The 26,142-nt window shown below is 44.9% G+C and overlaps 1 long non-coding RNA gene across 1 annotated transcript in view; it reads right to left on the bottom strand.

The window, feature by feature from the left end:
- LOC310713451 overlaps window positions 1-26,142 on the bottom strand; it is a 32,556-nt gene that overhangs the window by 6,042 nt on the left and 372 nt on the right. The gene's annotated exons all lie outside the window — the stretch shown is intronic.

The raw sequence follows: 26,142 nt of genomic DNA, 5'->3' as shown, positions 1-26,142 counted from the left end.
CTTTGAAAAAAGGTTGTGCATAAATTAAAAGGGGAAATAACTATTTATAAAAATCAGACTAAACGATATGAAAACTGTTCCTCTTCACCTCTCTCCCCACCTAGATGTCATCAATCCAAAGGGACTAATTGAGGTTTCAAGGCCGTTTAATCTCAATAGTCTGATTCCAGTGGCATTCATAATCATGTCTGCCTAAGTAAAGCTTATTGCACTCTGACTTTGGACAGTGTATTGTAAAGGTTACTTACTGCAGCTTGTTTGATGGCTTTTCATCCGTAATGGCTTCAAGGCCAAACTCATGGGCACTGGGCTTATAGCGGTGTATAGATAATTACTTGAAAGTCTGCACCTTCTGGCTCCCTGCTGTTTGAGTGCAGTTGCTGTCACTTGGAAACTTAAGCTTTTTTGCATGCCACTACAAACACACACACACACACACACACACACACACACACACACAGAGCAACTTGCAGTTTCAGTGGCAGTCCAAAAGCTAAATCCTAATAATTGCAGTAGTCTGTCTGGCTTTGAACAAGGGATGCTCTGCAAGCTACCATGGACCCAACTGCCACATGAGTCAGCCTTGGATCAGGACCACTGTCTTATTCTTAGAATGAAGGGCTCCATAAATGTGTGTGTGTGTGTGTGTGTGTGTGTGTGTGTGTGTGTGTATACTCACAACAGCTTTACCATATCTAAATTGTGATCCTTGGTGTGTGTGTGTTTTTGAACTACAGAATTCCTTCCAAACTATACTATTAGACTTCAGGAAGATGGATGTGTTGTTAGCCTGAGCTTGAACAAGGGCAAAGTTTAATGTCAGAAGTAATTTGAAAAAGAATGAAAACCATTTCAGCTTTGGGGGATGCTTTTTTAGCGCACTCTCTCTCTCTCTCTCTCTGCCAGACATGCCAACGATTCTTTTATGTTCCTATTAGGGAAGGTTACAGAAGGAAGCCAGCTGAGTCTGCCGAACTTCGCATGTACCTCGCGTGTCCATAGCTCCTATTCCCTCTGTCATCTAAGCATGCAATCTAGAGAGGAACAAAAGCAGAATATAATGAGCGCTGCAACCGGAGTTTCGACTTTAAAGACCTCCTTGCAGTCTGTCATTTGAAATAAGACTCCATCGTGTTAAGTGGCGCAGAAATGGATACTGGCACCCTTCAGCCACAAAGCAGATGATCAACCAGTTGCCCATATTCAAAGCTGAATGAGCAGCTGCCTGAATCTTTTTGCCACCTCGTTGGCCCGCCTTCCCCATGTGCCGCCTATGGCAGTGGTTTCCTATAGAATCATAGAGTTGGAAGGGACCCCAAGGGTCATCTAGCCCAACCCCCTGTAGTGCAACCATGCCCAACCTGATGACCTCCAGATGTTGCTGGACTGCAACTCCCATGCTGATTGCAGCATCAAGGCTTGACAAGGCATGTGACCCTCACCTGTTCCAAGCCTGCTGCAACTGAGGAATCACACAGCTTCTCCCAGAGCTAGCGAGCCTCACCTGGCCAGCTAGGCTGTGGGCTCTTGCCTTCCTCAACCTCCTAGAGCAGCCCTCTCTCTGCTCCCTACACCCCAGAGCCCACCATATTCGAGGGGACAGGGGCCACTCTGGTGATGGGTTCTGCTGCTTTGATTCCTGTGTATTGACTTCCACCCCTTTGCCATCCTCCATCACCCTTTAGGTACTTCCTTCTCCATCCCCAGTTTCCCCGGTGTGTCCCAGTCTCAGCTACACCCTTCACCGGGATCCTCTTTCTCCTCTCTGTCGTTCTGCCAGGATCAGGTGATGGATAAGTCCTGTTTGAGACACACCTGGAAATCTGCTGCCATTCAGAGTTGGTAGCACTGGGATAAGTTCCCCAGTGATATGATTTGTGTTCACCCTAAAGTGACCTTGTGAGCCAAGGGGTTGTCATGCTCCTGCAAACATGATAAAAGCCACCGCAGATTGAATCCAAATGCACTCGTCTTGAAGTGGGTCATGGAACTTCCCCCCTTCCTACTCCAGGCCATCAACACTGGAAGCTGGAGCTAAGTGCTGGAGGACATTTGTCTCTGAGATGCACTGACCCTAATAGGAATGCTTGTTGTCTGCGTTCTGACTCACCCCTCTGTATTATAAACTCTAGGCCCTCTCTTTCCCAAGCATCGGTATAAATGTCACTTATTTTCTTTTGAGGCATAATACACTTTAGTCGAGGATTTGTTGCTTTGTGGGATTGTGCCTATATGCATTAAATTAAGGAAAGCAGCCTCTAATCATAAAACTATATGCAGCCCTAAACAATGCAGATAACAATGTCAGTATTGTAGAACAGACAATATTTGCAGCACAAAACTAACAAACATATACATTCCTCATGGCCTCTGAAAACCCTCCTGCCCTGATCTGAGGACTTCTAATGCATGGAAATGGAGGCAGTCCAGCATGTTTCACCACTGATGTAGTGAGTCTTATTTCTAATCATTAATACCATTTTCAACAGGCTGAAGGTTTTAAATCTAATTTTAACAAGCATATTTGGATTGTTTAGGGGAAAATTCAGCCCAGTTCATTTTGATAATTATATGAGATGAGATGATTTCAGCAAAAGTTATTTGTTAGATGATGTTCCACTTTATTACTTTCTTGCAGTTATTAAATAAATCAATATTTTTTTTATTAAAAAAAAACAGAGTTGGAAACCAAATTAGAGACTCGGATTTGCCTTGTTTCACATGGGAAATGTGTGTGGAGGCGGGGAAATGACTAGACACCTAAACCATACAACAACAAGACATGTGCATTAGTAACATGATCCTTCTTCCCTAAATGCCACCTTTCCACAAATTGTCAATATATTTCAAAGGCATCTTGCCTGCAGTGACAGATTCTGAATCCTCAAGAGACAACTCCTTCTATCTGAGGGTGACTGGTGTGGAGAAAGAAAAAAATTCCACGGGTCCCTGGGCAATCATGTTAAATTGTTGGTGTGGTGCTCAGCTAAGTTTTACTCAGAACAAGCCCATTGAAATTGATGGACCTAACCTAGCTAGCTGAAAATCCCCTTTGTTTTTAACCACACTGCTCTGTTTTCTTCTCTTGCATGTTTCTTGTTGACTACAGTGACATCTACTGCTGTCAGGCAGATTTTAGGAAACAGCTCAAAAAAGATGCATACTATGGTGAGGACTCATGAGTGCCCAATTGGATTGATATCTGAACCACAGCAGCAACAGCAACCAATGCAATTTCCAGAATAGAATGGAGCCAGGATTCAGTGTATATATTCTTAGCACACTTAGGGCTAATTTGGATGGCTACTTAACACTGGCTCCTTAAGATCTGGGTCAACATGACTTTTTAATGGGTAGGTGTGTGTCAGTTCCATAATGCCAATGCATGCAACATTGTCCTATTGTCATGGGCTGGTTGGGCACAGAGGAGTGGTGGAAGGTACCACCTGGGGAACCCCTAAAGGACGAAGGCTCAAAACCTGGGGATTGGTGGTGGGACAACAGTGAGTGGTCAGAAGGAGAAGACAGAGAAGATTGGGAGGAGGCATTGGAAGCTGAAGAGGTAACAGGGTTTAGTGAGCGGGGGGGGGGGTCTGTGACAGAGAGAAGCCCAGAAGCAGAAGCAGGAGAGGGAGACCAAGAGGAAGAGATAAGTCAGGTCAGTGAAGAAGCTAGAGTGTCTCCCCCTCCTGCTGTGACAAGTTTCACTCCCCCCCCCCCGGTCTCTCAGAACCAGAAGAGGTATGAAGAGGGAGGAATAGAGTCAGTCATGCCGGCAGAGTCTCAGATTGCTTGGGAAGGACCCAGGGGAGGAGGAGATTTAGGCTGCTGTAGGAAAGCAGGGACCTTCAATCCTCACAACTGCCTCATAGGGGCAAGATCTACTGGGAAGAATTACTGGCTCAGTTAGGCCTAGCACTACTGAGAAGCCTTGTTTCTTCTAATAAAGAGTTAACTTCACTTACTCTGTGTGATCTATTGCTGACCCACTCCTGACACATACAACCTTTCTGAAACAACAGAAACCTCTTCCGAACAGGTGATCGCAAGAGGAAAAGCTGTCTGAGGTGTGATTTGGAGTGGGGGTGGGGTGGACATGAAAGCAGTTAAATAATCATATCACTGTGCTTCTCAAATCCCCAATGAAACTCAAGAACTGATGGATTCTGTTTAAAAGAAGGTGTCAGGGTAATGTTTCATATGCCCTTGTATAATCTCTAGTTTGACCCTGAGAGTAAACTATGGGAATAACATTACTCTAGCAACCCCTTTTTAATAGAGATGAAATACTAAAAGATGGTCTCTGCTTCTTAACAGAGCTTGAACCAGCAGTGATTTGGCATTGGCCTAGATGAGATGACAAAAATCTTACATTAGGACTCCAGTTTGTTTCCTTCTTTTTTATTCTGCACAAGAAGCAAAACTTTTAGTCAGTTTTCAGCTTTGTACAGCTTGCTTGGCAAAATGTACAATTAGCAAGGTTTATCAAAATGAAGTCTCTGAACAGACCACTGCACAGACATTGCAGGTTAATGGTGTATGAAGCATTAGTAAAATCAGAACTGAATGTGCTGATGTCTCAAAGCCTTGGCGGCTGCTATGAGGAGAACGACAGCAAGGGATGTTTTTGGAGGTGAGCCCCAGGGCACAGGAGGAGGGGTGGAGAAATCGCAGGTTGCATCTGCAGGATTAATTCGTACCATTGTCCCTCATTCACCCAGGCAGAAGTACACCTAAAAATCAGCACCTGTAGCAAGGAATCCTAATGCATCCCATGAGGACACGGGTTTAGAACCTGAGGAACCTGAGTCCAGCCACAAGTTCCCCATCCCCTAATCTAAAAAGGAAAACTATTGGCAAACCAATAACAATGTACACCTGGTTGTCAGAGCAATCCTAACTATAGAAAGCTTGGGACTTATCCTAGCATAAATTACCCCTGTTCCAAACTCAATTCAGGAGAAACTTGGAGGAACTTTGATCGCCCTTTGGCCAGCCTTTTTCTTTTGGGTTGCTAGGGCATGTGATCAATGTAAAGGGGGGTTGGAATAGGTGTAAGTCTTTCTTTGCACTGTCCTACCCCTGCAATGCCCCTTTTGGAGGATTTTCACTGGTGTAAATTATACCAATTTAAATTATGCTGGGTGAGCCTTGGATGAGTCCGCTGAGCCAGAGTGAGGGACTTATGCTAGCCCCAGCTCAGCCAGGAAAGCCCAGGATCTGATGAATCCAAACTCTCTCATCCCACTGGATTTTGGGTTTGGATTGTGCTATGAGTTTCTCATGGCCCATAGATGCCATTGGAATGCTACCTGGAAGCGGTGTCACCAGTAGGTAGCCCATCAGAAACAATATAGCAAACCTACACAAGCTCTGTCCTTTAGTCACCCATGCTGTAACGTTATCACTAGATCATCAACCACACCGTCCAGACTTCATTTACCAGCACATCTGCTAATGTTGTGCATGTCATTCTGCTGCAATGCCCTTTGTTAGATTAAAACAGAGAACTGGTTTAACCCTTATGTAAAATAATTAATGGATACTTGTGAGATGCTAGAAATTGGTGTATGTATAATGCAGTGGTGTGGCATTTCAGTCTCCCTGTATACTATTCTTTTCAACTTGCTTAAGAGTCAGCAAAATTTTATATATATCAATATTATCTCATTAAATGCTAACAGCAAACCAAACCACCTTCTAGCAGCTGGAAGGTAAAGGGTCACAAAGATGAGGCCCCTTTAGTTGTGGGGGCAACGTCCCATCAGTATAAGCTTTGAAATTCTATTATTTAAAATTATATCTGTCAAGCTAATCATTTGGCATGCACAATCACTTTAATGAAGTCTAAGAATGTGCCAAATTCCAAATCAAGCTAAACCAAATTTCCACAGGTGGAGCAAGTTAAAAAGTGCTGAAATTTGTTCACATTGACCCTTTTTGCATTGCACATGATCTGTTAAGTATAATTGGTTCAATTCACTCTGAAATGGGAATAACTGTGTATTGGTGAAAAGGTTTAACATGGGAAGAGTCCACTGGAGATAAATTAAAAGCAAGAATTGTCTCTGAGCTCCTAAATAGGTTGATAATTAACTTTTGTTGTTTTCTACTAGCTAACGTGAGTGTTTAACCTTAGATCACATGGGAGGCTATTAAATTGCAAATTGCCATTTTGAAGGGAGTTGCCTTTAGACTTTGTTCCCAGGCTCTTTGAGAGTGAGGATGTAAATGAAGCTCTCCAGGAAAACAGCTCCAAGCAAAATGGATACTGTAAGGAGAGAGGCCTTTGCTTATAGATCTATTTGGATTATTTCATATTTTGTAAGATACTGAGTGTATTCCTTGGACTGGCATATGTCTTATGGAACTGTCTGAATGTATCATTTGATGTTTTTGTTCTGTTTCTGAAGAAAATCATGCAAGTAAAGTTTTAATTAAAATTATGGGCCTTGACAATGTTTTATTTCCAAAAAGGACTCAGTTTTCATGCATCCAGTCACTTCAAACTGCACAATATTAATATTTGCAGAGACTGTGCCAGGCATCAGGCTCAGAGTAAGTGCATAACTTGCTGTTTGCTTTCTCTCTACTTATTAAAGGGAGCTCAGTAGTGGAGCATCGGCTTTGAATGCAGAAGATCCTAGATTCATTCCCTGGCAACAGCATTCCCTGGATGTCTGAAATCCCAGAGATCTGCTGCCAATCAGTGTAGACAGTAATATGGTGATCTGACTCCGGATAAGGCAGTTTCCCATGACACTGATCAAACAGCATTCTCCATCCAATGAAGCAAAATTAGCCTGAACCAGAGAACGGTACTGCATAATGCACTGAACAAATTTGCTTCCTTGTGCTTACCAGTTAAAATAAGACAGCATACATTCATTAGATGACCATGTGTTCTCTTCCCAAACCTAGCAAAACTCTGCAGGGACAGATCCTGCAGTCATTTGCAGATGAACGAGAAGCCAAATGAAGCATGAGTCATAGCAATGTACAAAGAAGTGTCACAAATGTTGACATTAAATACAAAGAGAAATGAGAAATGGTTCTGAGCAAGAGCAGCTGAACAAACAACAGCCAGTAAAGTCCAGCAAATACTGGGAAGGGAGATAATGAAAAAGGGGCAAATATTTGCGAGGAGGCATGAAAGAGAACAGTAAAAAACCATGCAGAAATAATAGATGAATGTCTGTAGAAAAGTTATAGAAGCGACATATCAGAACTTTAGGTTTTGCACAATTAAAGCGGATTATTGTGCTTTGTTGCTGTGTTTTGTTAAAAAAGCGATTTTTTTAACAAAAGCAAAAAAACTTTTGGAATTAGGAAAGTGAAAGGAAAATGGACTGAAACGTGTGGGGTGAGCAAATGATTCATGGGAAGATGTGTAAACATCCTGCAAGCAATTAGGATGAATGCAAGATGAATGCTCACTGCCATATAACTTCCCTGTAAACAAACCAGAATGAATGCTCAATAAAGGCCAAACATAAAGACCACCTTCTCACCTTTGTGCAAATGAGGATGAGCGCTGAATAAAGGAGGAGCCTCCTGTTGGCAGAACTAGGATTTTGTACTGTTGCAAACAGTCATGGGATGTGCGGATCGACAAGCAGGAGGAAGGTTAAGCATTTTGCACTGTGCTCTTTGACCACGTCCCCAAAATATCAACCCTCTGAAGTGGATATATTCACCAGTTTTTTAAAAAAAAATCCAAACTTGCGTCTCCTCACATCAGGGGTACCAACTTGAATAAAATATTTGGGGGGCAGGTAAGCCCCACCCCACTTAACTGATTGTGTGACCCAGTGCACGCACACCATTTGAATGGCAATGCCCATCAACTTTGTGGGGGGCTGTCAAATATTTTATTGTGGAGGCCGAAACCCCCTTGCCCCTAGGAGTTGGCTCCTATGCCTCACACTGGTGCAATACTGCAACAGCAAATCATACGTCCACAGTGGTACCTCAGGCTAAGTACTTAATTCGTTCCAGAGGTCCGTTCTTAACCTGAAACTCTTCTTGACCTGAAGCACCACTTTAGCTAATGGGGCCTCCTGCTGCCGCCGCGCCGCCAGAGCACGATTTCTGTTCTCATCCTGAAGCAAAGTTCTTAAGCTGAGGTACTATTTCTGGGTTAGCGGAGTCTGTAACCTGAAGCTTATGTAAGCTGAAGCGTATGTAACCTGAGGTACCACTGTACCTCCATTGGCATTACAGCTGGGACCACTGCCAGTGCCTAAATCCAAGGACCGAGACCGCTACAATCATAATAAATTGAGCTTGGAAGGGGGCCTTATTTACCATTGGAGTTGAGCCTTTGATACATTCCAGAGAGCAAGAAGGATCCTGCTCCACTAGCCCCTTTTGCAAATTGGGCAATTCAGCCTCCCGGTATTCCAGAAATAGAGCTGTGGGCCTTGTCATTATTTATGAGTTAGTCCATATCTCCCTCAGGATTAACTAGGCTTTGCCCCTTCAGAGCATCCAAGCAACCGCATCCTGGCACCTTCCCTCTCTTAGCCACATTGCTGCTTCACTTCAGATGCAAGCGAGCTGCACATACACCTGAAACGGGAGGGTCGATGCACATCGCTGGAGCTGACCCATGTCAGATGAAATGTTGTAGCTGCAAACGAAAACTGCACCTTTGACAGAATAAGGAACTAACGGATTTAAAACGCAAGCACAAAAACGTGAAAGGGGCACAGAAATTATGAAAGCGAGGGGGACTTCCTCCCATAAATTTTGCTAGACTTCCAAGAAACAATGGCAAGAGACAAGTCCAAAGTAATAAGACAAAGCTACATCCACTGGTCATAAATCAGAGGTGCTTTATAGTGCCATAATATCTTTTTTATACCTCTAATACGTTGTAGCACTTCCAGAGCTAAAGTGGATCTACAAGGGCTAATGCAGCAATGGTGCAGGCCCTCTTGGCTGTGAGTTCTGAAAGACCTGCTCCCTGCCTTGAAGACCTTTTCCCACCTGGCCGGGACTGACTCCAGCTGCAAAAGCTGAAGCTGCTGAAAGTAATATTGGGCTGGGGTGTTATTTGGAGGGTTTTGTTGAGGGACGTGGTTGTTGCTGCTTTTTAAAAAAAAATCTTGTGATTTATGTGGAAATGATTCAGTTTGATTATGTAATTTTTTAATGTTTTATTTATTGTTTATGGCTCTCTTTGCTATGTTGTAGTTATGTATTTCTTTCATGTTGTAAGCCACCTTGAGCATGGTTCAAACTGTGGAAAGTCATCATACAAATAAAATTGTGTATGTATGTATGAAGTACAGTGGTACCTCGGGTTAAGAACTTAATTCGTTCTGGAGGTCTGTTCTTAACCTGAAATTGTTCTTAACCTGAATCATCACTTTAGCTAATGGGGCCTCCTGCTGCTGCCATGCCGCTGCTGCGCGATTTCTGTTCTCATCCTGAAGCAAAGTTCTTAACCCAAGGTACTATTTCTGGGTTAGCAGAGTCTGTAACCTGAAGTGTATGTAACCCAAAGTACCACTGTACATATCCATACTATGCAAAGCCAGAGGTGGAGCGTCATGTTCCGGCACTAGGGGGCGGAGAGCAGGAAGGGGTGGGGCTGGCACATGCCCTGGGGGTGTGGTGCTCCACCCATAGGGGTGTGGCACGCCGCCTGGAGGCGTGGCACCCAGAACAGGTGGGGGGGAGCTGCAATGGCACCCCACCAGGATCAAGCTGCCAGGGGCGGTACGCTTCCCACGCACTCCTCTTCCTCTGCCACTGTCCAAAGCTCAAATTAATTACAATCCATAAAGCTGGAGGCGAAGACATTGAAAGTGGGATACAAAATACTTCATCTCAAACTCTGGAACAATATGTGCATTGCCAACCTTAGTCAATATTTTATGTCAATACAGAGGATGTTAGTATTGTAAATCACAGAGCAAGGAAATGTAATTTTTGAAAAGTACAATGAAAATCTGACAAAAGACTCAATGAGTCCTGTTTTCTCCAAACAGTCTTGTTTCTCAAAGGAATAAAGTGGCCCTAATGCAGAGATATGATTGTGTACTACAGGCTTCCTATGTTATACAGAGAATTCCTCAGCTATAATATACATTTATATGATGAATTCACCACATTATGAATTTGGTAACAGAACCATCATAATATATTCTAATTTCAACTCAATCCTTTGAGTGCTGTTGCATAGCTAGCCAAAGCGCCAGCAGCTATACATCAGAGGGAGGGATCAGCAGGCTCAGGATAATATCACAGCAAAAAAAGTTTTTTTTAAAAAAAACTATAAGAAAACCTAAGTCCCTCCCCCAGCCCCCACAAATAGTCCAGTCAAATACTGAATGTGCTTGGTGGCTATGGAAACTATGGGGAATGGAATTGAGTAGTTGAAGAAGAAGTAAGGAAAATAGTATAGAAAACCACCTTGTCTGTTTTATATATATTTTTACTATATTGCAAATCATAAAATCAATATCATAGAATCGTAGGGTTGGAAGGGACCCTGAGGGTCATCTAGTCCAACCCCCTGCAAAGCAGGAATATGCAGCTGTCCCATACAGGGATTGTTACCAGGACCACACTTTAGCCAACTGGGCCATCCAGACATTAATCACTTCAGGATGCCTCATGGAAAGTGATTAATAATAGTAATTAATATTATAATAATAGCCACAGTCAAAAAACATATCAGCTTAGGAAATGCTGTTCTCAGATGCTTTTTTCTTTCTTTCAAACATAGCAGCTCTATTTGGTGTGATTGATTTCATTAAGAAAAGGAAACGTGCCACCAATTATAAATTTAGAACAGTAAGAGCAAACGCAGCAATGTGTCAGAGGTTTTCCCGTTCTACTGAGAGCTTGGATAAAGAAGGGAAGAAAAATCCCACAAATCTTGACTAAAATATGGCTTCTAAGCAGAAAGATTCTGGTGCTCAGAGAGTGATCCTGTTATATAATTTAAAATGAATTTTAAAACTTACATAAAATATCTATCTCACAGTCACAAATGTAATGCTGTAATAAATCATACAGGGAATCTGACTTGCACAAAGTTGGTTGCATGAGAATTATGGCTGTAAGTAAGCTGATGCTCACCTGCCGAGAAGGTGTGGAGTTTTGTGCATGGGATTCTAAAACAGGTTTCACTAACCTGGTACTCTCCATATAGGACCCCTGGACGGTTAAGTCTAGTCAAAGGCGACTATGGGGTCGTGGTGCTCATCTTGCTTTCAGGCCAAGGAAGCTGGCGTTTGTCCACAGACAGCTTTCCAGGTCATGACAAACCGCTTCTGGCACAATGGAACACCGTGACGGAAACGACAGCACACGGAAACGCCGTTTACCTTCCCACCACAGTGGTACCTATTTATCTACTTGCACTGGTGGGCTTTCCAACTGCTAGGTTGGCAGGAGCTGGGACAGAACAACGGGAGCTCACTCCATCACGGGGATTCAAACCACCGACCTTCTGATCAACAAGCCCAAGAGGCTCAGTGGTTTAGACCACAGTGCTGGCTACATCTCATGGTAGTCCATAAACTTCTGGAGGGTGTCAGGCTGGTGAAGGCTGTACCAGAGCAACAAAAAGCCAGTGGTGAAATCCTAAGCCAGCTGCCATTTGCACTGACACTCTAATTCCCATCAGCCCAGCCAGCATGGCCAATGGTAAGCAGTGATGGAAGTTCCTCTACCCATGTGTCCACTGGAGGATTGCCTAGAAAAGGCTAGAAAAAGCTCCCCCAGCCTGAGTCTCAACATACAATGACTGGAGGTAGTCCATTTAATTTCATCTTCAATCTTCACATTAAGCCAATATGAAATTGATACATGCATCACCTAACCATTCCAAAGTGGCATTAACTTGGATTAGCACAAATCTTGCAGCGCTAACTGTAAAAAGAAACTTCTGAACAGCTCCAAGACTCTGAACACTTTAAGAGCCGCCACAATAATTGCTGATTGAAAAAACAGTTAAGGAAGATCAATGAATTAAAAACAGCAACAGAGGTTCGACAAGCACTTGAACCGTTTTCAAAAGTAAAGATGCGTTGAGCATTGCTTTAAACGGGGCCAATTTATTCTTAAAATGGTTATGAAGAGAGATAAGACCAACTGAAGATGTTGCATTCAAGTTCCTATTAATACAGTGTCATCATAAATGAGAGATAAATCTGGTTTAAAACAGGATCAGAGAATTTGTGACTACAGTGACACCATGTGGCTAGATGGAGTGCCGACAACAGCTCTCCGTTGATCCTCAAAAGTTTGCCCAGGCACCCAGTAACACACGCATCATCTGCAGGAGTGCTCTTCAAATTATATTTCAAAGACAACAACATAACATTCATTCTACACAAAATGCAGCAACAGTGTGAGGGGGGGAATCACTTTGTCGCGAGGACATAAAAAAGTAAGGATAGCCATGATGGATCAGACCAAAGACCCATCAAGTTCAGGATTCAGCCAACCAGATACCTGAGTGCAACAGCCCTCTCTTTCACTTGTGATTCTCAGCAACTGATAGCCAGAGGCAAGTAGTCCTGGAAGTATCACATAGTTGTCATGAGAAGGCGTAGCTGCTGGTAGCCTTATCCTCCATGAATTTGTCTAATCCTTTTTAACAGCCATCAAAGTTGGTGACCATCAAGTTGTAGGAGCAAATTCCATGGTTTAACTGTGCAGCATGTGAAGACAGACCTCCTTTTGTCTATAGAGAATCTCCCAACATTCAGTTTCGCTGGATGGCTCTGGGTTCCAGTATTATGAGAGAAGAAAAACTTCTATCCACTTTCTGTACACCAATGCCCTACTACGTCTCTATCATACATCGACTTACTATTTCATATCTCTAAGCTCAAAAGACCTATATCCTTAGAGGGGAAGTTGCTTCATCACCCTGATAGTTCAGGTTGCCCTTTTCTGATCCTTTTCCAGCAATCTTTTTTAAGGTGAGGCACGCAGAATGGTACACAGAATTCCAAGTGTGCTTGCACTAGATATTTGTATGATAGCATTATTAGTAGTCTTAGGAACACAGGTGGCACTGTGGTCTAAACCACTGAGCCTCTTGGGCTTGTTGATCAAAAGGTCAGTGGTTTGAATCCCCATGACGGAGTGAGCTCCTGTTGCTCTGTCCCAGCTCCTGCCAACCTAGCAGTTCAAAAGCATGCCAGTGCAAGTAGATAAATAGGTACCACTGCGGTGGAAAAGTAAACAGCGTTTCCATGCTCTCTGGCTTCAGTCACGGTGTCCCGTTGCACCAGAAGCGGTTTAGTCATGCTGGCCACATGATCCAGAAAGCTGTCTGTGGACAAACACTGGCTCCCTCGACCTAAAAGTGAGATGAGCGCTGCAACCCCATAGTCGCCTTTGATTGGACTTAACTGTCCAGGGGTCCTTTACCTTTACCTTTTTATTGGCAGTCTTGCTTTCAGTCTCTTTCCTCATGATCCCTGACATGGAATTTGAGTGGGGGGTGGGAGGGGGTTGAGACATATGAACACCCAGATCTTTAAAACATTAGGTGAGATGTGCAGTTATGAAAAGAAGGGCAGATCTTTTGAAAAACTACCGGTAACTAAAAAGTAGGTGCCACATTCTAAAGCCCTGATTTGGACATCATGCGGGATGGACCTCCTGAAAAGATGGGGGTCTGAAGAATGCCCTTTCTTGGAGAACAAGGTGATCAACTGAGAATATAGGGGTTAAGATTATCTTTTGGGTATAGCTGTATAGGACTTTGTACACCAGAACCAGCACATCAGACATATTCTGGAATTTCCTGCTCAAACTTGTAACTTTGCATACCACAGGTGATCAAGGAGTTGGGGGGGGGTTGTCCCACTATAATTGCACTATAGTGCTTCAGACAGCAATAATGTGGTGGTACTAGGGAAGCACAGAATAACTAATAAAGCAGAATAAATCTACCACATGTGTCAGGAGCATGTTTCAGAATGCATCTGCGACAAAACACCAGTCTAAAGGGGCTCATCGCTCACTGTACCAGAGAATCATGGAATCATAAAGTTGGAAGGGACCATGAGAATAATATGGTGTAACCCCCTGCGATGCTAGAATCCTTCACTCAATGTGGGACTCAAACCCACAGCCCTGAGATTAAGAGTCTCATGATCTACTGATTGAGTTTAAGAGTTATATCAATTACTCTGTCCACCTGTGCATCTGCTCCACCTCTGGCATGCAGCTTCCGAAAGTTCCCCACAAGCAAATTTTATCCCTAGGCTGAAATATGTTCTCTTTCTTGACTATAATGTTTCTTCAAAGTTCTCATTACTAGTTGTTATGGGAACTTTAAAAATAAATATATGCCAGCTTGTTTGTTCTCCCCATCCCCAAATTATTTTACACTTACCGGTACCTCGCTTGTTGCCAGAACAGCTACTTCATTGGAACTTGGGGTAAGCTCTAACCACGGGGCTAAGCAACTTCTAATGCAAACTTTTAAAACATGCAACATGTTTAAGCATTCTCCCCCCCCCAAAAAAAAAAAAAGAAACCTGATTCCCATTTCTTTGGTTAGCTGGACTGGGATGGCCAACCTTACACTTTTTCAAAAGAAATGAAAGTCATGCTGGCATTTTACCACAAGGTGGCAACCAAAACATACAAAAATCTATTGCGAGGAACACAAACCTCCTCCTCATTGATATATACTTTTCTGACAACTGTGCTCCTGGGTTAAAGGCAGAATCTTGCACACAACAGAATTTTTTTTTACATTTCCTGTACACACACACACACAAACAAATGTACAAGCAGATTTTAAAATGGCTTTCTTCTCTCTCCTTCACTATTATCATTTGCAGATATAGATAGAAAGGAAATTGGAAGTCTGCTGCAGGAGGCTGTTTGCCAAAGTGGGGGAGAAGCACTGATTCCCTGCAGTGAACGTCTGCCTGCCTGCCTGCCTGCCTGCTGTTCACATCCTGATTCTTTGACTAAATAATGCCACTTGTCTCCGTTCGGAAATCCTCCTGAGCCACTACTATTTGGCTTACGAAGACACACTTCCAATTTAACCTGAACCCTTATTTAACCACTGTAGAGCTCAATCTCTCTGTGCATAGATGCAGTCCTTTTGCATCAAGGGTGGGGAACATGGCCCTCCAATCCTCTCTACCAGGCCCTCAAGACTCTCCCCAGGCCACTCCCCACACCAGCTTTCCTCTGCTCCCTTCTCAAGTGCTTTTGCCCGGCTGAAATGTGTCTCTGGACTTGGATAATGCCATGTTCTTGTCTGGGTGGAGGATGGAGAGTGTGTGTTTTCATGTTTGTATGTGGAAATCTCTGACATGCACCCAGAAAGCTGCCTACTGTTATGAAGAGTAGAGTCATGTCCACTAGTCCACCCACTTTTGACTCTGGTCTCACCCACCACCTGGCATGTGGCCTTCAGAAAGTCCCCCATGAAGGAATGTGACTCTTCAGCTGGTACAGTTTCCTCACACTGGTCTTTCATCATGGAACCATCCTTTATAAAAGATTTCCTTGTAACCAAGTGACAAAGGAGAATAGCAGATGCTCCACATGTCCCTATTTTCCAGGGACAGTCCTGGATTTACAGAAGCTATCCTAGTTTCTGATTTGATCCTGGAATGTCCCATTTTTCCTTAAGACATCCCTATTTTCATCAGAGAAATGTTGGGTGGTATGGAGTTATGAAGACATCTGAAGGGAGCCCTGCATTGGGAAGTTTTTTTTAATGTTTAATGCTTTACTATGTTTTTATATATGTTGGAAGCAGCCCAGAGTGGCTGGGGCAACCCAATCAGATGGGCAGGGTATAAATAATAAAATTATTGGTATTATTAGTATGGAATAGGACGTCTCCATTTTCATCGAAGAAATGTCAGAGGGTATGGATTATTGGGGAATTGAAGCCCAGGTCAGGAGCCCAGGCTACCGTCTTGATAACACAGCACGCAAGTCATAATTAGCTCGAAGATTTAATGCAATACAAACAATTAGCCTCTGACGTCTAACCGAACATCCATGACTTATGAATCAGTTGACCCTTCTGAAGAATGCTTTCTGGTTCTGCAGAATATCCTGAACCTATGACCCTTACGTTTCTGGGTTTGTTTCCTGTCTAATACCTTTCCCATACGACGACTCCTTGGGCTCAGATGATTAATTGCCTCCTATTCCAATGAGGAAATGCTATTTCGCCTGCTTTCTAAGTCTGCCTGTGCTTCTTGCATGAGCTGACTTCTCACCCTCCCATTCTCTGCCAACTCCTTATCAACATTCCATTCTGTGTCAGAGAGAGGGGGAGAAGACTGCTTACTGACTCATGCTGTGTTTATCTACTTGGGGCAGATGTGTTCATGACACCCATTTTGCCCCCTCCCCAGCACCATTTTCACTCCAGAACATTTGCTTGAAAACATGACACAAGTTAAGGAAGTCCATTTGTATGATCAGAAGTAAAACAGTGTCTGGAGGCGGTTGCAGGATGGATGGTGGCTAACAGATTGAGGTTGAATTCTGACAAGACAGAAGTACTGTTTTGGGGGGACAGAAGGCGGGCAGGTGTGGAAGACTCCCTGGTCCTGAATGGGGTAACTGTGCCCCTGAAGAACCAGGTGCGCAGCCTGGGTGTCATTTTGGACTCACAGCTGTCCATGGAGGCACAGGTCAAATCTGTGTCCAGGGCAGCTGTTTACCAGCTCCATCTGGTATGCAGGCTGAGACCCTACCTGCCCACAGACTGTCTCGCCAGAGTGGTGCATGCTCTGGTTATCTCCCGCTCGGACTACTGCAATGCACTCTATGTGGGGCTTCTTTTGAAGATGACCTGGAAAATACAATTGATCCAGAATGCAGCAGCTAGACTGGTGACTGGGAGCAGCTGCTGAGACCACATAATACCAGTCTTGAAAGACCTACGTTGGCTCCCAGTATGTTTCCGAGCACAATTCAAAGTGTTGGTGCTGACCTTTAAAGCCCTAAATGGCCTCGGTCCAGAATACCTGAAGGAGCGTCTCCACCCCCATCGTTCTGCCCGGACACTGAGGTTCAGCATCGATGGCCTTCTGGCAATTCCCCCACTGCGAGAAGAGAAGTTACAGGAAACCAGGCAGAGGGCCTTCTCTGTAGTGGCACCCACCCTGTGGAACACCCTCCCACCAGATGTCAAAGGGGGGGGGGAACTACCAGACTTTTAGAAGACATCTGAAGGCAGCCCTGTTTAGGGAAGCTTTTAATATCTGGACTATTGTATTTTAATATTTTGTTGGAAGCCACACAGAGTGGCTGGGGAAACCCAGCCAGATGGGTGGGGTATAAATATATTATTATTATTATTATTATTATTATTATTATTATTATTATTATTAAAACAGGAAAACAAGCAACATTGGAGCTCACACTGTGGCCCTCAAGAACTAAGCAGATGACTCTTGCAATTAACTCACATTCGTCATCCAAGGAGCAGTATTGTCATCATCACAGATAAGAGCTTAGCAGGTAAAGGAAATGTGCTAAAAAGCAAGATCTAATGCTCGCATTAGAAATAGTCTTTTGTGAAATTATGAAATCCAGTTTGGCAATGGTTCTGCTTGTCACGTTTATGACATTTTTGCTAAGGAAGTCTAACACTATGCATTCTTCCTTTATTACCCTGGGCCTCCATCTTCCCCTTTCTCGAAGACTGTAAACTCCTGTAACCTCTGCCCTGAGACTTCTCAGATCTCACTGGGAAGGGGATTCCGTAGCTGTGGTGCCACCACAGACAAGGCCCTATCTCAGGTACCCACCAAGGGAATATCCACTAAGGGCAGGCCAGAGAACATCTAGTCACAGCTTGGGACCATTTTACTTGTGAGATCACCTTATCCAATATATATCCACTACAGTGGTACCCCGCAAGACGAACGCCTCGCGAGATGAAAAACTCGCAAAACGAAAGGTTTTTTCGTTTTCGAGTTGCCTCGCAAGACGAATTTCCCTATGGGCTTGCTTCGCAAAACGAAGCTTGCCCCGCAAGCTCCAGGGACAGCGGGTCTTCCCCGCTGTCCCGGACCTCTTTTGAAGCAAGGGGCGGTGGGGAGAAGCGATCTCCCCGCCGCCCCTTGCTTCAAAAAAGGTCCGGGGACAGTGGGGAAGAAGCGATCTTCTTCCCGCAGCCCCAGGTCGGGGGACAGTGGGAAGCGCTTCCCGCTGTCCCCGGACCTCTTTTGAAGCAAGGGGCGGCGGGGAGGCAAAGACTTTCGCCCCCCACCCGCTTTCAGAAGAGGTCCAGGACCTCTTCTGAAGGCGGGCGGGGGGCAAAAGTCTTTGTCCCCCCTGCCTGCCTTCCCAGGGGCTTTTACATCGCCCCGGACAGCGGAGAAGTCCTCCGCTGTCCCGGGTGATTTTAAAATGCCGCCCACCATCATTTTAGGATTGCCCCGGACAGCGGAGAAGTCCTCCGCTGTCCCGGGGTTTTTTAAAATGCTGGGGGTGGGAAGAAAAGCCCTTGTCCCCCCCCCCCAGCCTTCAGAAGAGGTCGGGGGACAGACTGTCCCCGGACCTGGTCTGAAGGCGGTTTCCCTAGGAACGCATTAATTGATTTTCAATGCATTCCTATGGGAAACCGTGCATCGCAAGACGAAAAACTCGCAAGAAGAAAAAACTTGCGGAACAAATTAATTTCGTCTTGCGAGGCACCACTGTAGATCATTTTGACCTGGAGAACTGGCACTTTAGTTAGCCTAACCTTGGGGATGCCCCAGGAATATTGATACCCCCCATCCTTGTGTGTGGATGGAGCTGTTTGGGCAACAAATGCACCAAACTTGGAGAATCACACAGAGAATCAACTTGCTATTGGCATATACCAACTGGGGCAGTGGTTTCCAATTAGCTAAGTACTGGGGAACTCCTGTTTTTCAGCAACCAAGCCATGGGCCCCCCAATTTTGAAAATGTTGATACCTCTATGGTAGATTTTGTTATGTGAATGGTGCCACGGATCCCCTGGGTGGGGGTCTGCAGACTACCAATTGGGAACCACTGGTCTAGGGTATATCTTCACTGGGCGACAAACAAGGTGCAGCATTGCAGAGTGTAAATCACTTCTGCCTACACAGTGTATAACTGAAACTTGAGGACATGGGTGGTGCTGTGGTCTAAACCATCGAGCCTCTCAGGCTTGCTGATCAGAAGGTTGGCGGTTCAAATCTGTGTAACAGGGTGAGCTCCCGTTGCTCTGTCCCAGCTCCTGCCAACCTAGCAGTTGGAAAGCACGCCAGTGCAAGTAGATAAATAGGTACTGCTGTGGTGCGAAGGTAAAGAGCATTTCCGTGCACTCTGGCTTCTGTCCCAGTGTCCTGTTGCGCCAGAAGCGGTTTAGGCCACATGACCCGGAAAGCTGTCTGTGGACTAACGCCGGCTCCCTCGGCCTGAAAGTGAGATGAGCACTGCAACCCCATGGTCGCTTTTGGACTTAACTATCCAGGGGTCCTTTACCTTTACCTATAATTGAAACTATCGCTAACTGTAAGTGGCTCCATCATGCAAGGGGTGCTGTTAAGTTTGTAGAATCTCAGATTATTCATGCAGTGTTTCCTTAAAAGTTCCAACGGTTGCAGAACTGTTTCCTCCTTTCTGTTGAAAACCTGCTCAGCTGGAGGGGTGGGGGAGCGAGGGGATTTCCCAAGACTTCTGCCCAGTTTGAAATATGTGCATGGTCACAGAATCCTCTAACCATGGAAACTTCATTCGGCTTATAAGCCTGAAACAGCAACACTTTAAGAAGGAGCCATTGCTCCTCTTCCTATACATGGTATTCTTTGTTCCTCTCACTTAGGACTTTTCCAGACAATCTGTGGAACACACATTCTGCTTTGTTTGCAGGAAAGCGTTGGATGACACTGTTTCAAAGCAAGTATTTTATCTCCTACACTTTCCAGTACATTTCCCCCTTTGTTCTCCTTATTGCAAAAACACCAATCTTTTGGGGAAGTGGGTTTGTTGCACATGACCTCCTACTCAACTGTAACTGGGTAACCTGAATTTTCCAGTATGTGGTGTGGAATCTCACCCCCCCCCCAGCAGCAAAAGTCTGGAAGCCCCCTTCAGTTGCCGCTTGCTGTTGATATGCTGCTCTGCACCAGAACCTAAGACAAGCCGGCTGGAGTGTGAGGTGAAGCTGAGAAACAGCGGCTGGTCAAAGGTCACCCAGCTTCATCAGTGCATGGAGATTTGAACCCTGGACTCTCAGATTCTAATCTGACTCTATTCTACTTTGGTCAGACCACACTTGGAATTTTTTTTTTTAAAAAAAGGGTAATGGTAAAGGACCCCTGGATGGTTAAGTCCAGTCAAAGGCGACTATGGGGTGCAGCGCTCATCTCGCTTTCAGGCCAAGGGAGCCGGTGTTTGTCCACAGACAGCTTTCCAGGTCATGTGGCCAGCATGACTAAATCACTTCTGGCACAATGGAACACCATGACAGAAGCCAAAGCATGCAGAAACACCTTTTACATTACCACCACAGCGGTACCTATTTATCTACTTGCACTGGCATGCTTTCGAACTGCTAGGTTGGCAGGAGCTGGGACAGAGCAACAGGAGCTCACCCTGTTGCGGGGATTTGAACCACCAACCTTCTGATCGGCAAGCCCAAGAGGCTCAGTGGTTTAGACTACAGCACCACCCATGTCCCAGTTACTGTGCCCAGTATTGTGCCCAGTTCTGGGCACCACAGGATATTGACAAGCTGGGATGTGTGAAGAGGAGGGTGACCAAGATGATCAAGGGTCTGAAAACCAAGCCTTATGAGGAATGGTTGAAGGAGCTGGGTACGTTTACCCTGGAAAAGAAGCGTCTGAGAGGAGATATGATAGCTATCTTCAAATATCTTAAGGGTGAAGATGAAGCAAGCTTGTTTTCTCCTGCTCTGGAGGGTAGGACTTGAACCAATGGCTTCAAGTTGCAAGAAAGCAGATTCTGACTAAACATCAGGAAACACCTTCTGGCAGTAAGAGCTGTTTGACTGTGGAACGGACTCCCTCGGGAGGTTGGTGACGTTCCTTCCTTGTAAGTTTTTAAGCAGAGGTTGGATGGTCATCTGTCCTGGATGCTTTAGTTGAGATTCCTACATTGCAGGGGATGGAACCGGATGACCCTCGGAGTCCCTTCCAGGTCTACAATTCTATGACTCCAACTACTACACCACACTGGTTTCACAACTAACAGTAGCACCATGAACTTGGCCTGGTAGCAGATCAGCAATCAGTGCAAGTCTCTGAGCAGATGTGTTAAATGCTGACCAGGTTACCACTTCTGTCAGCAACCATGCTGCAGCACTCCGTGCTAACTAAAGCTTCTGGATCAAGTGCAAGACAAGCCTTGCAGAGAGTGCATTGCACTAAGCCAATCTTGAAAATAGCCAATGCGTGGCCAAGCTCACCTGGTCCAGGATTAGCCATAGCTGCTGTAGCAGTCAAAGATGGTAGAAGGTGCTTCTCACTGTTGAGGCCACCTGGGCCTCCAAGGATAAGGCTGTATCCAGCAGCAACCCCAGACTATGAAGCTGGTCCTTTATGGGGAATGCAACCCCATCCAGGGTAAGCAATTGACCAATTTCTCAGACATGAGAACTCCTTACCCAGAGTGTCTTTGTCTTGCCAGGGCTCAAGCTCAGCTGGTTTTTCTTCATCCACCACACTGCTGCGTTCAGGCACCAGTCCAAGACACCAGTCCAAGGGATGTGGGTGGTGTTGTGGTCTAAACCACTGAGCCTCTTGGGCTTGTCGATCAGAAGATCGATGGTTCGAATCCCCACAACAGAGTGAGCTCCCATTGCTCTGTCCCAGCTCCTGCCAACCTAGCAGTTCGAAAGCATGCCAGTGCAAGTAGATAAATAGATACCGCTCCGGTGGGAAGGTAAATGGTGTTTCCATGCATTCTGATTTCCACCACAGTGTTCCATTGTGCCAGAAGTGGTTTAGTCATGCTGGCCACATGACCCGGAAAGCTGTCTGTGGACAAACACTGGCTCCCTTGGCCTGAAGGTGAGACGAGCGCTGCAGCCCCATTGTCCCCTTTGACTGGACTTAACTGTCCAGGGGTCCTTTACCTTTACCATTACCAAGGCCTACACAGTCCCTCCTGAGTCCAGTGTTGTGGATAAATGTAGCTTTGAGGCATCAGCATACCCAAGCAGTAAGCTAACTTCTAGAGGAGTGAGACAGCTGAAGCAAAGAACAGAGACCAAACATCTAGGCTTCCATCCAAGATAGTGGTCTGCCACTCCATTCCAACTGTACCTTCCCCTGCCCAATACCACTGGAACTGGAGCATCATCATTGTGAACTCCTGCTTCCTACCCACCAGACACATTTTAGCTCCCCATCACCATATACGGCTGGGAGATGAGGGTCACAGATGAGAAACTAAGGTCCAACCCCACACTGTCAGGAGGAAGATGGTAAGTCCCATTTGACAAATCAATGGAACATTTCATAAGAATGAAATGAGAAGGGGGTGGCAGAGGACTTTGCTTTCACTTTCCAGTTCTTTTCGATGTGTGGACATACCGACAAAAATTGCATAATTTATTTTTTTTTTAGACAGCTGTTTATGCCAACAGCTCATAACCAAGGTCAGCAGTATCCAGGCTGCCTTCCAAATTACTTAAGATGCCAAGCCACAAAGTAACCACAGTGGGGACTTTCCCAAGTTATCTTTGGGAATTGCTCAGAGGTTACCCTGTGCAAATTATACTAGTTTGCTGGGAATTTCCACTTTTTTCTATCCCCCCCCCCCCATTTTCAGCAGTGTGTTTGTCTGTTACATCAAAGTACCCAGAGATATAAATGACAGAAATTACGTAAGCTTGCAGTCCTAACCCCCTTATCTGGGAGAAAAACCCCTGAAAATGATTTTTTCAGTAGACACTGGACCATGCTGTAAAATTGCATTTTTTAAAAATATCATATACAGTATACAAATAGCAAAACTACAGTATTCTAGTGTGGATCCAAGCTTTGCAGAAGTATAGAACTGTTTTTAGAAAAGAGGGGAAACCCTACTGATGGTAGGGAAACAGCTAAATGAAGACCAAGTGTACTCTGTTGTCATAAATCACTTTTTGCATAGGGGGCGGGCAGTGGAAACAGAAAACCAGGGGAGAAGCAAAATGAAACGGACCATTCAGGAAGAAGGCATTGATGGCTGGCTGACACCCTGAACAGGATCACTCCACACACTTCAACACTTTGTTGCAGGTCCCACTTGTTTTAACTAAATGGAAAAGTTACCATGCTTTTGATTGCCATTCTGCATCAAACACAGAAATTCCTGGGTTCAGCCTATTCAAACTAGCCTGGTGGGGCTGGCTGAATGCAAGGCATTATGAAACAATGGCCAGACATCTACACATTAAAAAAGGAACCTTGGGTCTGTGCAAAACAGGGGTTGCCAAGGATAGGAGAGGGGAAGGTGTGATGTCACACAGGAAAAAATGTGCCCTTTTAAAACAAGGCTTGGAATAGGAGACAGAAGGGGAGGAGTTGCTTGGGCTGCTTCTGGGAACAGGAAAGGAAGCTGGCAAAACTCCCTGCAAGGGCTGAAGGGCAGAACCATCTTAGGGAGCTGGCTGAATGCAGGCTGAGACAAAGGCATAGAGATGTCTTGGAATGTGATGCTGCACTGCTGTGGCGAACAAGCCCTTCTTGAGATGCGAACCCTGCACTCCCTCCATCTACACCCAGGTATACAATAAACCCTGTTCCTTAAAGACATGCTCTCCCAACCCTTTCAAGTACAGTTATCTCCCGACCCTACCTGGAGTTGCCAGGAATTGAATCTGGGGCCTTCTGCATGCAAGAGCAGAGGCTCTGCAATGGAGCAAAGGCCCTACATCTGCTTGTTTCGCTATAAAGCAGGGAGTGAACATTTCTTATGAAAATGATCACGTGGGAGAAGAGGAAGTGAAACCTCCGATGCCCCTCACCTTGCCACATGTAGTTGCATCAAGCCATTCCCCTCCAGCCTGGCTCACCTCCAGAGTTGGTGCTGAGCTGGAGGAAATGGCTTAGAGCACTGGTCTTCAGCTGGTGGGTTGGGACCCACAAGTGGGGAGCATGACCTGATCCAAGGGGGACTGTAATAGCAGCACAACCACCATGCAAATAGATGGTAAAAGGTTAAGAAATGCAGAAAGAGGGTCCTGGGTCTGAAAAGGTTGACAATACAAATTTAGTAAATAATTAAGTAAGATACCAGGCTTAAAAGCATCTGTCCATAGCAAGGCGATGCTGAAGCTTATAGAAAAGTCAATCTCTGCCCCATTTTATACCTGAACATAGAAATGCATAGTGTTCTCTCTCTCTCTCTCTCTCTCTCTCACTCTCTCTCTCTCTCTCTCTCTCTTACACACACACACAAACACGTTTATGGGATGCTTCACACAAAGCATAACCACTTGTTTTTTTATTGTGACAGCTTTATTGTTTTTATAATTGTGTATTGCATTGCATTGCTCACAGGCAGCACTGATTACAATCAGCATGGTTCCAGGCTTGCGTGCTGAGCATTCTGCTTTAAGGAAGTGAGTCGTGGGCAACTTACAAAAGCCAGAGAAGCACCTCAATGCTTTCCACATGTGCTGCAATCAGGAAGGTTTTGGGCCTACATGGCAGGGCAGAGTCTCAAACAAAGATGCGCTCTCCCAAGCCAGCACCTCTCAGGTGAGCTCCATCACCATTATAAGAGAACCAGGTGAGTTTCAGCATCTCTTTTTCTAGAAAAATAGCACTGCTTATTTTACTCAGAAATAAGTTTCACTGTGATCAATATGCAGTTACATCAAAAGTCATAAAGAGAGAGGATTAAGACTGGTGAATAGATTAGCACTCACACAGATATTAAAAAATTAAAAGCAGGTTAACTGTGGTGAAGCAGGAAGTCAACCTAACAGAGGATGTTTGCCCAGATAAACATCGCTACTGCAAAAAGCCAGATGGGTGCCAATTTTTCCCCATTATAATTTTGGAATGTGGCCTCAGACATGACAGGACATAAAGTCTTACTAGTATTACTTAGTAGAGACATCACCTTGCCAACAAAGGTCCGTATAGTTAAAGCTATGGTTTTCCCAGTAGTGATGTATGGAAGTGAGAGCTGGACCATAAAGAAGGCTGATTGCCGAAGAATTGATGCTTTTGAATTATGGTGCTGGAGGAGACCCTTGAGAGTCCCATGGACTGCAAGAAGATCAAACCTCTCCATTCTGAAGGAAATCAGCCCTGAGTGCTCACTGGAAGGACAGATCCTGAAGCTGAGGCTCCAATACTTTGGCCACCTCATGAGAAGAGAAGACTCCCTGGAAAAGACCCTGATGTTGGGAAAGATTGAGGGCACAAGGAGAAGGGGACGACAGAGGACAAGATGGTTGGACGGTGTTCTCGAAGCTACCAGCATGAGTTTGACCAAACTGCAGGAGGCAGTGGAAGACAGGAGTGCCTGGCGTGCTCTGGTCCATGGGGTCACGAAGAGTCGGACACGACTAAACGACTAAACAACAACAAGTATTACTTATTGGAAACTTTTAAAAATGCTTGCTTATTGGCTAGAGGCTGGTTGATTTCATTTTTATTTTAAAGTCTACTCTCTCCACCTTCTTTAGAAGACAAAGCACATTGCTACTTCCCACTGAATGCTAGGTCTGAACCAAGTGGTTTTTTCCGGAACCTGATGCTTCCCTCCTCCTCCCAAGCTTGGTATGTGCATGTGATCAAAACCAGGCCCAGAGAGGGAACAAGAACTTCATTCATCTGTTTCCAGGATGCTCCGCTGATTGTTTCTAATTCGGGATAAAAATATTGAGCGGTCTCAGCAGGAATGAAGTGTCTGCTTTATCAAAAATACTGAAAAGAACAAGATTTAAAAACAAACGCTGGTCCCAAAAAAAAAGGCGGGGACGGACAGACACTTTCCCTTAACTAAAAGTTAGAAAGCAATCCTGTGCAGATTTACCTTGCCAAAAGTCCTATTGACTTCAGTGGGGTTTACTTCTGAATAGACGCGCCTAAGCTTGCCAGGAGCCGCATGCTTACTTAGAAGGGGCTTACTGCCCAGTAATGCACTTGACTGCCGCAGTCCTAAAACACAAGTACCTGGTTGGGGACAC

This window comes from Podarcis liolepis (assembly GCF_965112155.1).
Source record: "Podarcis liolepis genome assembly, chromosome: 8".
NCBI lineage: Eukaryota > Metazoa > Chordata > Lepidosauria > Squamata > Lacertidae > Podarcis > Podarcis liolepis.
Note: the sequence above shows the minus strand (reverse complement) of the source record. Positions and strands in the feature narration are given on the sequence as shown.